At 40.0% G+C, this 13,629-nt stretch overlaps 1 pseudogene; it reads left to right on the top strand.

Moving 5' to 3' along the window:
• The window catches only part of LOC141374231 (uncharacterized), a 55,275-nt pseudogene extending 46,338 nt beyond the window's left edge, over positions 1 to 8,937 (top strand).
• Positions 8,938 to 13,629: the final 4,692 nt, after the last annotated feature.

Genomic DNA, 13,629 nt, shown 5'->3' with positions numbered 1-13,629 from the left:
CTTGTGCCACCTCTTTGTAGTCATCCATACCTTCCCCCCGCTCCAGACTCCTGACAACCCATGATCTACCCCTATAATTTTGCTGTTTCCAAATTGTCACATAAATAAAGTCATTATATCATAACCTTTTGAGACTGACTCCCTTCACTCAACATAATGCCTATAAGATTCATCCCAATTGTTGTGTGTCTCAGTAAGTTTTTTAAATGGTTGAGTGGTATTCTTTGGTATGGATGTATAGTAGATAGTTTATTCATTGACTGTTGAAGGACACTTGGGTTGTTTTCAGTGTCTGGCACTTATGAAGAGAGCGGTTATAAACATTTTTTTCCTCTCAGAAAACAGAGGTGTGGTATGTTATTTCCTTTTCATTTTTTTGAGGTACAATATACATAACTAACATTAAACCATTTTTTAAACATTTATTTATTTATTTTAGAGACAAGGGGGAAAGGCAGAGGGAGAGGGAGAGAGAATCTCAAGCAGACTCCCCGCTGAGCACGGAGCCTGACACAGGGCTTGATCTCAGGACTCTGAGATCATGACCTGAGCCAAAAACAAGGGTCGCATGTTTAACAGACCCACTGAGGCACCCATTAACTATTTCTAAATGTGCATTCAGTGGCATTAAGCTATTAACATTTTTGGATAGGTTTTGTGTCTGAATGTATGTTTTCATTTATCTAGGATAAATACATAGGCGTGACATCATTGGGTCATTTGAATAATTGTGTCTTTAAATTTATAAGAAACTGCTAAACTGTCTCCCACAGTGGCTACACCACTTTGCATTCCCATCATCTGTGTATGAGATTTCCAGTTGCTCCATAGCTTTGCCAGCACATGGAACTAACAGTTCCCCACCTCTTCTAATGTGTGTAGTGGTATCTCGTTTTGGGGTTTTTTTTTTTTTTTTGCCTCTCTCTGATTGTCAATGATGTTGAATATCTTTTCATGCTGGGTTTTTGCTTTTTGTTTTTTGTTTTTTTGCCATCAGTTTATCTTCTTTGTGAAGTGTCTGTCCAAATTTTTTGCCCGTTTTAGAATTGGATTGTTTGTTTTCCTTCTGTTGAGTTTCAGAGTTGTTTATATATTTTGTATACAAGTCCTTCACTGGATATGTGATTTCCAAATATTTTTTCCCAGTTAGTAGCCTGACTTTTCATGTCTTTTGCAAAGCAAAAGTTTTTGATTTTGATGAAGTACAATTTATCAATTTTTCTTATATGGATTGGCCTTTTCGTGTCATAGCTAAGAACTCATTATGTAACATAAAACCACAAAGGTTTTCTCCTCTTTATTTTTCTCAAAGTCTTATAATTTTACGTTTATACTTATTATCCATTTTATTTATTTATTTTTAAAGATTTTATTTATTTATTTGACAGAGAGAGAGAGCACAAGCAGGGGAAGTGGCAGGCAAGAGGGAGAGGGAGAAGCAGACTCCCTGACGAGCAGGGAGCTAGATGTGGGGCTTGATCCCAGGACCACGGGATCATGACCTCAGCCCAAGGCAGAGCTTAACCAACTGAACCACCCAGGCACCCACTTATTAACCATTTTAAAAGAATTCTGGGGGGCGCCTGGTGGCTCAGTCATTAAGCGTCTGCCTTCGACTCAGGTCATGATCCCAGAGTCCTGGAATCGAGCCCCGCATCCGGCTCCCTGCTCCTCAGGAAGCCTGCTTCTCCCTCTCCCACTCCCCCTGCTTGTGTTCCTGTGTTCGCTGTGTCTCTCTCTGTCAAATAAATAAATAAAATCTTAAAAAAAAAAGAATTTTTGTATAAGGTGTGATGTGTAGGTTGAGGTTGACTTCTTTGAACATATATACATCTATTTGTTGCAACATCAATTGTTGAAAAGACCATCTTTTCTCCATTCAGTTGCCTTTCTACCTTTGTCAAAAGTGAATTGGCCATGTTTATTTCTAAACTATATTCTGTTCTACTGACCTATGTGTCTGTCCCTCTGCTGATACAACATTGTCTCAAATGCCTCAAGTAGTATTGTACTAATTCTTAAAATAAATAGTGTGAGGGGAGCCTGGGTGGCTCAGTTGGTTAAGCGTCTGCCTTCAGCTCAGGTCATGATCCCAGGGTCCTGGGATTAAGCCCCGCATCAGGCTCCCTGCTCAGCGGGGACTCTGCTTCTCCCTCTCCCTCTGCCCCACCCCTCTGCTCATGCTCTGTCTCACTTTCTCTCTTTCAAATAAATAAATAAAATCCTTAAAAAAAATAAGTAGTGCGAGTTCTCCAGCTTTATTTTTTCACATTTTCTTTTGTTATTATAATTTTAGAATTGTCTTATTTATCAACAAAAAAATCCTGCTAGGATTTTTGTTGAAATTTCACTACATTTATAGACCAATTTGTGAAGAGTTTATATTTTAATTATATTTATTATTTCAATCTATGAACATGGTATGTCTCTATTTAGGTTTTCTATAACTACTTTGAGGAAAATTTTGTGATTATTACCATATATATCTTGTACATGTTTTACTCGATTTATAACTAAGTATTTTTGAGCTATTGTAAGTGGGATTTTTTTTAAAAAATTGGGTTCCAATTGTTCATTGTTAGTTTATGGAAATATAATTTATTTTTTTCTCTAATCATATTTGTATAGAGAATCGGTGAATTAAAATCAGCAAGAAACTGTATGTATTCAGTTCTGTAGCCAACAGTTATATTAGGGATATTATATTAGGGATAATATAGCTGTCTAATATTTCTGCGTTGCTTCTCTTTCTTTATTGAGGTATAATTGACATATATTTGACATATAATTGACATATATCTGACTATAATTGACATTATAGTTGTTTGGAGTATAGAACATAATGATTTGATATTTATAGATATTGTGAAATGATCACTACAGTACGTCTAGTTAGTATCTGTCACTATACATAGTTATAACATTTTTCTGTGTATATGATGAAAACTTTTAAGATTTTCTCTCAGCAACATTCAAATATGCAATATAGTATTATAATCACCATGTTCTACATTACATCCCTATGACTTATTTTTCTTATAACTAGAAGTTTGTACCTTTTGACCCCCCTTCACCCATTTTGTGCCTCACCTTCCCAAATCTCTGGCAACCACCAATCTGTTTTCTATAACATATGAGCTTGGGTTTTGTTGTGTTGTTTTGTTTTGCTTGTTTTAGATTTCAAGTATAAGTGAGATCATACGGTATTTGTCTTTCTCTGTCTGACCAGTGCCCTCAAGGTCCATCCATGTTTTTGCAAATGGTAAGATTTCATTTTTTTTTTATGGCTGAAAAATACTGTGTGTGTGTGTGTGTGTGTGACATTTTCTTTATCCATTCATCCATCAGTGGACACTTAGGTATGTGTTGGCTCTTGTAAATAATGCAGCAATGAACATGGGGGTGCATAGATCTTTTTGAGTTAATGTTTTCATTTTCTTCTAATAAATATCTACAAGTGGATTGCTGGGTCATATGGTAGTTCTATTTACATTTTTGAAGAAGCGTCATACTGTTTTCCATAGTGGTTGCACCATTTTACATTCCCACCAACAGTGCACATGGGTTCCATTTTCTCGTGGGTTCCATTTTCTCTACATCTTCATCAACACTTGATTTCCCTCATCTTTTTGATACTAGCCATTCAAATAGGTGTGAGGTGATAGTTTATTGTGAATTTGATTTGTGTTTTCCTGATGATTAGTGACATGGAGCATCTTTTCATGTACCCATTGGCCATCTGTAGGTCTTCTTTGGACAAGGTCTGTTCAGATCTTCTGATTGCCCATTTTTAAAAAATATTTTATTTATTTATTTGAGAGAGAGAAAGAGAAAGCACAAGCAGGGAGAAGGGGAGGGAGAAGCAGACTCCCTGATAAGCCTAGAGGCTGATGCAGATCGATCCCAGAACCCTGAGATTCTGACCTGAACCTGAGCTGAAGTCAGATGCTTAACTGCTTAACCAACTGAACCACCCAGGTGCCCATTTTTCAATCGGATCATCTGTATTTTTTGCACAGTTGATATTTTAATGCTAACCCTGAATCCAATGATCATACTAAACTCACTTGTTAGTTCTAAGAGGGGTGGGTTTTTTGTTTGTTTTTTTTTTAGATTTCTTAAAATTTTTCTACATAGACAATTTTATCACTTGTGAATATGAACAATTTTATTTCTTCCTTTCTAAGCTAGATGTATTTTATTACTACTTCTTGCTTTATGACACTATCTAGAACTTCTAATATGATGTTGGGTAGGAGTGGTAAAAGTAGACATCCTTGCTTTGTTTTCGGGCTTAGGAGGAAAACATTGGTCTTTTACTATTAAGCATGATACCCTTTGTCAAGCTGATGTGGTTCCCTTCTATTTCTAGTTTGTTGAGTTTTTTTTTTTTTTTTAAAGATTTTATTTATTTATTTGAGAGAGAAAGAATGAGAGATAGAGAGCACGAGAGGGAAGAGGGTCAGAGGGAGAAGCAGACTCCCTGCTGAGCAGAGAGCCCGACGCGGGACTCGATCCCGACGCGGGACTCGATCCCGGGACTCCAAGATCATGACCTGAGCCGAAGGCAATCGCTTAACCAACTGAGCCACCCAGGCGCCCTCTAGTTTGTTGAGTTTTTTAATCATGAGTAAATATTGAATTTTATTAAATTTTTTTGTATTAAGTACATGATGATGTGGTATTTCCTCTTTAGACCTTTGATATAATAGATTACATTGATTATTTTTGAATCTTAAATGGGCTTACATTCCTGGGATAAACCCCATTTGGTGTGATATATTTTTCTTTTTATACATTGCTGGGTTTGATTTCCTAATATTTTGTTGAGAATTTTTGCAGTTATGTTCATAAAGGATATTTGTCTGTTTGTTTCTTGTACTGTCTTTTTCTGGTTTTGAGATCAGTGTAATGGCCTTATATCATGAGTTGGGAAGTGTTTTCACCTCCTCCATTTTTTGGAAAAGATTGTGTAGAATTAGTATTATTGTCTCCTTAAAAGTTCAGAAGAATTTGCCAGTTTAATTATTTGACTGGAAACTGGAAGAGATTTTGTTTGTTTGTTTATTTGTTTGTTTTGGAGGGCCAGATTTTTAATTATGAATTTGATTTCTAGATAAGTGTAAGATTACTCAGGTTCTTTCTCTTTCTGAATTTTGAGTTTGTTACTTTTAAGAAATTGGTTCATTACTTCTAAATTTCTAAGTGTATGTGGACAGAATTGTTCATTGTTTTCTTTATTATCATTTCAATGTGTGCAGAGTCTGTAGTGATAGCGCCTTTTTCACCTTTGATGTGACCATTTATGTCTTTTTTCTGCTTTTCTTCGTAAGTCTGGTTAGTGGTTTATCTGTGTTGTTGATCTTTGCAAAGAATCACCTTTTCATTTTATTGATTTTTCTCTATTATTTTTGTTTTCAATTTGTTACTGCATTTATTAGGTCTTCCTTCTGCTTGCTATGGAATTATTTGCTCTTATTTTTGTTGTTTCTTAAGGAAGAGGCTTAAATTGTTGATTTAAGATCTTTGTTTCCAATAAGCATTGAGTGCTACAGATTTCCAACTAAATACTGCTTAAGTTCTATCCTATGCATTTTGGTGTTTTGGATTTTATTTTTATTCAATTCAAAATATTTTCTAATTTCCCTTGGGACAACTTTTAATGTCTTTGCCTGATAATTCTAACATTAGTGTCTGTTTGGGGTTGGTTTTGATTGATTTTTCTCCTCACTATGGGTCCTATTTTCACCTTTCCATGCTTGGTAATTTGTGATGGGATGCTAGGTATTTTGGATTTTGCCTTGTTGAGTGCTGGATGTTTTTGTAAACATTCTTGCGCTTTGTTCTGGGACAGGGTTAAGTTACTTGGAAATAGTTTGTTCTTTGTGGGACTTGCTTTTAAGCTTTGTTGGGTGGGGCCAGATCAGCATTTGGTTAGGATTTGTTATTCCCCATTCTTAATGGAAAGACCCTTCAGAGTAATGCACCTGATGCCCTGTGAATTAGGTTTTTCTTCACTCTGACTATGGAGATCATCTGCTATTTCTAGTAGCACATGAGCTCCAGAAAGTGTTTCTTCTAATTCTTTTTAATGCTTTCCCCACCCCAGGCTTCAGTTAGTTTTTCCACATGCATTAAGATCACTTCTCCACTCAATAATCAAGGGGACTCTCAGCAAATCTCCGGAGTGCCCTGTCCATGTAGTTCTGTCCTCTGGTACTTTGCCAAGGGATTAGCTCCTTTTGCCCTCTTGACTGAACTTCGACCTCTGTGCTCTCAACTCAAGGAGTCTGCCACGCTCTGCCTCAGTTCCCTCTTCCTACATCAGTGGCCTGGCGTATTTCTTCAGACTATAAACTGAGGTAACCGTAGGCTTATCCTGATTTTTTGGGTAATAAGGTACATGTTATTGCCCCCTCGGTGTTTACAAAAGTGTTTGGAAGGGAAGGTCAGTTGAGTGCAGGAGAACAAGGTCATATCAGGTTAGTCCACCAATAAGGATTTTGGAGTCTCAGAGCATGATGGCAGCACATGAGTGGATTCCATGTGAGTCAGATTCCAAGAACCTCCGTAAAATGGGGAGCATGATGTCATCAGAATAACCATCATTGTCATCATCTTCACCACCGCTCTTTTATAGAGCCCACACTCTGAGGTAGGGGTAGAAACTTCATTCATGTGCGTTACTGAATTAATCCCAGTAGGGACACACACAAGCTCTCCTCAGATCATAGCATAATTGACTAGTGGTCAGTTATGGTCAACTACCTGCTCCTCTGAATTCACCATTGTATTCCCTGCACTTTCCACAGCCTCCCTCTCCCCTGCCCCCACCAGCGACCCAGTACAGCAGGGAGCGGGGATAATAACACAGACCCAATACTGTTGGACACAAATGATTTTTGGTTCCAAGACTTTGGTTTTGCTGAAACTTCCTTAGAAGGGTACTGTAATCTAAGGCTTTCCTTACACAAACTTCCTTCTTTGCCTTCCTCCCCCATAGCATCATTCAGACCCACTTTGTGACCTGATATCTCTCTTAGCCTCCCTCACTTCCGCTCTTTCCCTCCCAGGCATTTTCCCCAATAAAACCTCTCGCATGTGTAATCTGTTTTCTGTCTGCTTCCTTAACTAGCATGTTCCTCAAATAACTCTAGGAGGCAGGAATATTATTTGTTATGGACTGACCTTTGTCCCCCTAAAATTCATATATTGACATCCTAACCCCAGTGTGACTATATTTGGAGATATGGCCTATCAGGAGGTAATTAAGATTACATGAGGCCATAAGGGTGGGGCCCTCACCTAAAAGGCCTGGTGTCCTTTAAGAAGAGGAAGAGACCCCAGAGATCTCCCCCTCACTGTGTGCACAGAGGAAAGGCCATGTGAGGACACAGAAGGTGGCCATCTATAAGCCAGGAAGGGAGTCTCACCAGAAACCAGCCCTGCTGGCACCTTGATCTTGGACTTCTGGCCTCTGAAACCGTGAGAAAATAAATCTCTTTTGTTTAAGCCACCCCGTGTGTGGTATGTTGTTGTGCCGGCCCAAGGAGATGAATACCCCATTGTTGTGTCCATTGTACAGAGGGGCAAACTGAGGATTGGAAGGAGAGGTAACTACCGGAGGACACACAAGTCCTAATTGGCTGAACTTGTATTAGATCCAAGGGCAGGGTGACTATAAAAATGGCTGGTCGGAACCGTGCCATCCTGGCATTCCCTGGGCCATGGAGGACGGGGAGATGCCGGCTTCACTACAGGATGAGGCTCCAAATGAGGATGAACTATAGCAGGAAGGCTTGGGATGAGGTGGGAGGGAGTCTGGAGAATTCTCAGCTGGCCTCCTGTCTGTCAAAGACGTAGGGCTCAGCCAGAGGCGCACGTGGCGCCCCTAGAGCAAGCGTGTGTCCTCGAGGTGGAGGTCGTGGAGGCTTCCTTCGAGGTGTGGGCTTCAATCCTTCAACCCCGGGCGGCAGCAACAACCAGTTGGGAGGTGAGGTGGTAACTCCGCAGGCGGCGGGGCGGGGGGGGGGGGGGGGAGGAGGATGTGGACAGGGCAAGGCCTGGAAGGCTCTTACAAAGGCCAAGAGCAAGAGCAAGGACCTCCTGAACGTGTGGCTTTATCAGGAGAGTTCCTGCATCCCTGTGATGATGACAAAAATAAGGTGCCTTATTGCTCCAGTGCATTTAGAGAATGAAGGACAAATGGGTAAAGTAGATGAAATCTTTGGACAACTTAGAGATTTTCTTTAATTTTTCAGTTAAATTGTCAGAAAATATGAAAGCATCTTCCTTTTTTAAAAACCTGCAGAAGTGGGGCGCCTGGCTGGTTCAGTTGGTGAAGCATCTGCCTTCGGCTCGGGTCATGATCTCTGGGCCCTGGGACCGAGCCCCGCATCGGGCTCCCTGCTTGGCGGGGAGTCTGCTTCTCCCTCTCCCTCTGCCTCTCCCCCTGCTCGTGGGCTCTCTCTCTTTCTCTCTGTATCGTTCTGTCTCAAATGAATAAAAATTTTAAAAAAAAGAATAAAAATTAAAAAATAAAATATCATAAAAGTTTTATATAGACCCATAGAAAGAGCTACCACTGCAGAGGTTTTGACCTCGACCTCCAGATGAGAAGGACCTCCAAGATATGGTGGCAGGAGAGGTGGAAGAGGAGGGAGACAAGGAAGTGGTAGAGGTGGGGGTTTTAGGGGAGGTGGGGGCCTCAGAGGAGGAACAGGGGCAGTGGTTTCAGAGGGGGAGGACATGAAATATAACGGTTGGCAGAGAAACTTCCAGGGTGATCTACCTCTATGGATCACAAACTTGTTTCTTGAATCCGTCTTGAAGAGCCGGTCATTTCACACCAGTGGAACTAAAATGTCAACACCATGCAAAAGGGAGTGCAACAGCATGGGCTATGTTGCCCTAAAAGAGAATCAACAAGTGTTTTAATGTTTTGTACAATGCTTGCCATTCTGTGGGTGCTTCCTAAATGGATGGGTTTCATCTGGAAAACAACAACAACAACAAAGAAGGCATGGGGCTCGAGGAAGCCTTCACTTACAGGAGAAACTATGTCTCTAGGTTGAGGTGGGAGCAGCTTTTGGAGGAAAAAGGAAGATAGCCAGGTGATTTTTCTTCTTCAGCTCTTAGAATTATGACAGAAGAGCCAAAGTCTTTGAACAGGAAAGGAAAATCATAATTAAGAAAATTCCCAGAGACAAGAACCAGGTTCTCTCCAAGTGCACCGTTAGCTGTCAACGGGGAAGGCGAGGGACAGCCCACCGGAAGGAAGTTAGCAGATGGGGCTGTGTGGAGGCCTCCAAGGAGCTCAGCAAGGAGCTCCTGGGGGCCCAGGGGGTGGGAGGTGACAGACAGAAGCGGTGGGAAAAGCCCGCTCAGCGAACTTTGAAAAATACTCAGAGAGAGAGAGAGAGAGAGAGAGAGAGAGAGAAAGCCAATACTGAGAAAATTCCAGCTGTTGGTGACTAGACATAATATCTGAGCAATTACTGACTTTTTCTTTTCATCACAATGTTTTGGTGCCTTGTAGACACAGCTAAGTTGTCATGAATGTAAATAATTTGGTACAGTGTTGTCACCTCTCGCTGAGTTGCCTTAAGCTTGACATTAGTAAAATGCATCTTACTTAACTGGAGTTTTCAATACTTATTTGCTTTTGGGTTACGGAGATGGATTATTTTTGCTTGTAAGACGATTTGATAAAAAAATAGCTTACTTCATAAGAAAAAATTATGTATTGCATCTTGTGTTATTTCCATACGCCTTGGAATCTTTCAGTCAGACAGAAATGTGATACCTTAGAATCAATTTTCCACTCCCATAATAAAGCGGCACCCGTTCATCCATCAAAAATTGAGGTGGTTTAGGAAGAAATTACTTTGCTTTTATGAAAGAAGTCCAAATGTTGTTTTATTTAAATATCTAACTTCCTGGAAAACTTGATGTGGGTGGTGTGTGTGTGTGTGTATGTTGTTGTTGTTGTTCTTTTTGTCAGTAAACAGGAAGCCCTTGACGTGATACACTCACTACAAGGATATAAATTCAGATTTTCTCGTAGTTTCTTTCCAGATGGGGTTTATGTTGTTAATTTTCCTTTCCCCTTCATTACAGAGCCCTATATTAATTACCCAGCTCTCTTTTTTTTTTTTTTTCTGGAAGATATTCTGAAGTGGTACCCCACAGACATAATGTTATGACAATGGAATTTCAGAGTTTTGGTTGATCGCTTGCAAAGAGGTTTTATTTGGACAGGAATGCAGGACATTGGCTTTTTTAACAGAGAGTATAGCTTTCCTTTCTATTTTTTTTAAAAGAAGTTACTTGTGGGAAAATAGTTCAGAGTATCTTATTAATGATTTTCCCCTTGGATTTTTGTTTATTTCCCACCCCATCCCTCAGATCTTTGTAACTAAAAACAAGCTTCAGTTCCTCATCTTGGTTACAGTGGTTTAAATGTTTGTTGGTATGTAACTTTGTTTAGCAAAGTTTGTGTGATTCTTTTTCTTTTTTCCCTCCAATGATCTCAGTTTGCTAAACATTGCATAATTTTAAAAAAATGTAGTCGATTATTATTTGGCCTCCCTAAACTTCATAGCCATTGCTGTTTTTTTACTGCAGTCACTCAGATTATTTTATGAAATCAGTCCAATCCCAAAGTTGTTTGTTCTTGGCTTTGATTCTGGGTTGGAGGTGTGTTGTGATTTTCATAAACTTTGATGTTTATGTAGGTGAGGACCTGAGAGTTTTCAGCAGTTTTCCTGCCACCAGGGAAAACTGTGTAGTGAATAAAGCCCTTGCAATAGGCTGCTCAGTCCTTGATGCGCACGGTTCTGCCAGTAGCTTTTGGCCAAGAGCTCCTGTGCTGTTCATGGTGGAGGAAAGAAAACATAGGAACATAGGTGGTTGGCTCTAGGAAAGACCGAGGTTAAGATCATCTAGTCCACAGATCAGTACGTGCCGCAAATACCACTACTCTTTCCTCCTATGCCTGTAGCAGACACCAGTAACTGATCGTGTTGTTTTGTTTTTTGGGTTTTTTGTTGTTGTTGTTGAGCCATCCACAGCCACACAATCTTTACTGGCATGGTATCCCAAGATCCTGCTAAAATGCCAATGGAGTTGGCATACGGGATGGAATCTCTACAGTAGATTATAACATATCTCTATACACATCTGGAGACATGGGGAAGTTCAGGGTGAAGCCGAGGGATATTGGAGTTGAGTGGAGGCTCAAGAGTGAAATGACATGAGCTTGACCTAGAGCTCTCCCACTTGCTAGCGGTGTGATTCGGGGTCAAGTTCTTCATCCTCTTGGGCTTGCCCTCACCAGTACAGCGTGTGAAAATACATCCTAGGACTGTGGGTAGGTAAAACTGGAATAACCTAGCCGAAGCCTTTAGCCTAGGGCTTGGCAGCAACGCTCAATCAATGGGAGGTGTCATCATCATCACCCTCATTATTAGGGAAAGTGACTTGTTTGAGATAATAAAGCTTGTTAGGACTAGACAGGGCTTCTCAATTTCAGCACTACTGACATTTAAACGGCCAGAGACTTCTTTGCCATAGGAATTGTCCTGGGCGGTGTAGGATATTTAGCGACATGTCTGGCTTCTACCCACTAGAAGCCAGTAATCCTGCTCCCCAAATTGTGACAGACATCTCCAGAAACTCAGAAATGTTCCTTGGGGGGTACAATTTCCCTCGGTTAAGAACCACTGGAAAAGACTGAACTTCACCTATAAATTTTTTTTTTTTTTTAAGGTTAACATATTTGTGCCCGAAACCTCTGTCAGGGATGCTAATTCCATTGGTTTTGTGATTGCGTTCCGAGGAATCCTATTATTATTATTTTTTTAATATCAGCTATCAGTGGCTTTGACATCTCTGCCTTCACACCAGGTTACAAGTTTTTCTATTTACTAACCTGGTGGATAGTTTTGAGTAACAGATGAATAGCTCCAAGTTTTAATTAGGCTTTTGTAATAGAAATGAAAATAATGTCAAGGAAAATGTTCATACTTTAATTTTCAGTGATAATAGCTACAATCCAAATTGTATAGTAATAAAAATGAGGGTATAATTAATTTGAGTGCTTATTATGCATTAGACACTAGGCTATGAGCTTAATGTTCCGATATCATGTAATTGTTATGATGCACAAGGCTATCGTTATTATTCCCATCCTACAGATGAGGGAACAGAGGCACAGAGTACCTTGCCCAAGAACCCACAGCTACTAAGTGGCAGAATAGGCCATCCGTCCTAAGCCATTTGATTATAGTGTACACAAACACATACACGCTGGAGAAAGGTGTGGAAGGATATGTGCTCAAATGTCTACTTTGATTATTTATAGACGATGGGATTACTGGTGTTTGTTTCTTATTTTTATACTTACTGCTTTCCGCATTTTCAGCTTTGACCATGATTTTTTAAAAAGTATCAAAAATTAGGATTATGCATTTCTGTGACTTTTATAAAACAGGTGACTATGTTTATAACCGTCTGCCTCCTATTCATTTGATCTTGCTTATGACTGATTGAAAAGCAACAGGAATCATATTTGTAATTTCCCGTATTAGATACCAGAATCAAAACACAGAGCTCCTAACATAACACGTGGCTATTTAAAAGTGGGGGTTGTACACATTCGTAAGCTATTTTTCCCATATACGGTTGTTCTGTAAGTCATCATATGGAATTTTTAAATAAACATATTACATGTTATAGATCCGAAAGAATGTCGTCCTTCAAGATTTCCTACCTTAGAAGTTATACGCCTGTTTCAATGATGAAACCAGTGAAACATCTTTTGAATTTCACTTTTAATTATTGTCTTTAGAACTTCTTTTTGAACCAAAGAAGAAACCCAGGCTTCATTTTTTCAGAAAAACACCAGGAATTACCCACTTGGTTACCCCCCTCCCAACCCCAAGGCATGCTCTGAATTTCTGTTTGGTCATTCTCAAAAATCAGACAGAGCCACGTGGATAAAATTTACCATAAGAGGCAATGTTTTAACCAGTGTCTTCATTTTCTTAAGGAAATTCCAAAAAGGGAGAACCAAACATGGTGTGATGAATGGAATCATTGTGGGAATAAGTGCAGAGGTCTTGAAGGTGAATACTTTTTAAGGGTACTGTACACATTTGGAACCATAAATTCAGATCTGTGTGTGTGTGTGTTCATTTGCATTATTTTATAGTTATGCGTTATGTGCTTCACTTCTGAATCTGATACTTACCTGGCTTTATTCCCTATGGCAGACATTTCCAATTTTTTAAGTCACTTTGAAAGATCTCCTGTGTCTCTACTCATACAATGAAAAGGTCTCGGTGATTCTGGAATCCAGGTGAAACCTGCAGTCTAAAAGAACACGTGTAAATACACATGTTGAGCAAGGAGACAACAAGGTCATGAGAGGCCCAAGTTCCTCGTCGTCTGCTAGAGCTGACTTAGAGGGCTCGAGGCTGGCTGTGTCTCAGGTGAGCAGAGATCCCAGCGGGGGGCTCCTGAGGCCCTACCCAGCTGGCTCACTTCCTTGGGACTCCCTCCCAGCCCTCTTGGGTGGCCTCCAGAATCTCCTGCTCAGCACAGCCACTCTTGTCTTTGGGGTCCCTG

Source organism: Callorhinus ursinus, unplaced genomic scaffold (genome assembly GCF_003265705.2).
Source record: "Callorhinus ursinus isolate GAN/ISIS: 27379988/994484 unplaced genomic scaffold, GSC_fseal_2.0 scaffold15, whole genome shotgun sequence".
In the NCBI taxonomy this organism is placed as follows: domain Eukaryota; kingdom Metazoa; phylum Chordata; class Mammalia; order Carnivora; family Otariidae; genus Callorhinus; species Callorhinus ursinus.
Note: the sequence above shows the minus strand (reverse complement) of the source record. Positions and strands in the feature narration are given on the sequence as shown.